This window comes from Tupaia chinensis, unplaced genomic scaffold (genome assembly GCF_000334495.1).
Source record: "Tupaia chinensis unplaced genomic scaffold, TupChi_1.0 Scaffold149552_1, whole genome shotgun sequence".
NCBI lineage: Eukaryota > Metazoa > Chordata > Mammalia > Scandentia > Tupaiidae > Tupaia > Tupaia belangeri.
Genome location: NW_006209397.1, coordinates 2,684,833 through 2,685,092, shown reverse-complemented (window position 1 = coordinate 2,685,092; position 260 = coordinate 2,684,833).

Here is a 260-nt window from a genome sequence, read left to right as displayed (position 1 = left end):
GGATCTTGGGCACACAGGCACATGTGCCCGGGGTGAATTTAGGCCACCGGGTCCAGGACTCAAACCGCAGTCAACAACATGGGAGTCTAGTGACATAGCCATTACTCTAACTGCTGGTCCCAATATTTTGTTTTTTATAAAAGATATTTATTTCCAGTTTTTATTTTTTATTGATTTTACATTTTATATTAAGTCCCCATCATGATGTATATATATTTTTTCTTTTAGGAATTATTTAGGGCCAGTAGATCATGTAATGA